Source organism: Mizuhopecten yessoensis, unplaced genomic scaffold (assembly GCF_002113885.1).
Source record: "Mizuhopecten yessoensis strain PY_sf001 unplaced genomic scaffold, ASM211388v2 scaffold716179, whole genome shotgun sequence".
Lineage (NCBI taxonomy): Eukaryota > Metazoa > Mollusca > Bivalvia > Pectinida > Pectinidae > Mizuhopecten > Mizuhopecten yessoensis.
Window position 1 is genome coordinate 170,468 of NW_018479987.1, and position 1,846 is coordinate 172,313.

A 1,846-nucleotide genomic window follows, 5' to 3' on the forward strand; every position below is an offset into this window, starting at 1 on the left:
TCTCTTACGTATTAAACCTTCCCTAGTGTATAACATAACATTACCCCGTGCTTAATAGAAACTAATTATCGTCAGAGATTTCATATCCCTGATAAGACTCAAGTGAATGCCGGCCGAGGCGTGATAACGGTTACACAGTGGGCGAGTTACTTCGTACGACAGCGGAAAAGTGTGATAATGTGAACTTCAATATCATATCTGTATGATATACTCGATATATATTAATGCTAGATGAAATACCATAAAAACCTACAGAAATATACAATAGCTTAAATTACTTATTGGCGTATCTTTCCTTGTAATGATGCCTGTGTTTACTCTCTCTGTCGACAAGTATTATTTACCGAAACAAAATGAAAAATAGTTAAGGAAAATATTTACTATCATTTTTATTTGATTATTCAGGCAAAGAGGTGATTTCATCGTGCCCCTCTATGCGGATATGAACGGCTACTGCCGATATTTCAAAATCGTAATAACGAGATGAAATGCCATAATTACGAAATGAAAAGTCAAAATTACGTCGTTATTTTGAGCAAGTAATGTCATAGATACCATACAAGTTATCTACAGTACGTCAGTATTTGATAAACCAAAACGTTTTGTAGATGAATGTTTTCCACGATTACTTTAAAATGGAAATATTTATATTCTTCTTGATGACTATCCAGTTCAATTTAAACGTTATAAAAAGACGTACCTCGAACAATCTCACGATAAAACAGCGTAGTGTAAAACAATGCGCAAGAACTATCATAAAATTGATTTTCATTAAATTCTTTAAACAAAGCTCGCGTTCAAGATTCGTTCAAAGACACATGCTTCTTTCAAAATACGTTAATTTCATTTAATTTCTATATTCTGTAAAGGTGGTATTATTACAGATAGGGTGACATCAAAACATTATTCCTTGTTGTACAACACGGGCAATACTCGTTGATGGAGCACGGGCTAGATCTAATAACACCCATGGCAGTAATAGAACACTCACCTTAAATTTGGCATAGGCTGTGTGTTGTTACCTACTATTTGATAAAGGCTTTGTGTGGTTACTTTACATTTTTAAGTTTTGTCTTGTAACCTATATTTTATTAAAGGCTGTGTCTTTTTATAACCTTATATTTTGTTAAAGCCTGTGTCTTTTTATCTTATATTTTGATATTGGCCGTATATATATTTTTACTTTATATTTAAGTATAGGCTGTGTCTTTATACCTTACATTTTGTTATAGGCTGTGTTTTGTTACATTATAGTTTGTTATAGGCGTTGTCTTGTTACCTTATATTTTGTTAAAGGCTGTGTCTTGTTACCTTATATTTTGTTATAGGCTGTGTCTTGTTACCTTATATCTTGTTATAGGCTGTGTCTTGTTACCTTATATAATGTTATAGGCTGTATCTGGTTACCTTATAGTTTGTTGTAAGCTTTGTCTTGTTACCCGATATATTGTTATAGGCTTTGTCTTATTACCTTATATTTTGTTATAGCCTGTGTCTTGTTACCTTATATTTTAGTATAGGCCGTATATATCTTGTTACCTTGTATTTTGTTATAGGCTTTGTCTTGTTACCTTATATTATGTCATAGGCAGTATATTGATACCTTTAATTATATTGTAGGCTGTATATAACATGTTATCTTATATTTTATTATAGGCTGTGTCCTGTTACCTTATATTTTGTTATAGGCTGTATCTTGTTACCTTATTAAGTATTTTGTTATAGGCTGTGTCTTGTAACCTTATATTTTGTTATAGCCTGCGTCTTGTTACCTTATATTTTATTATAGGACGTATATATCTTATTACCTTATATTTTGTTAAAGGCTTTGTCTTGTTACCTTATA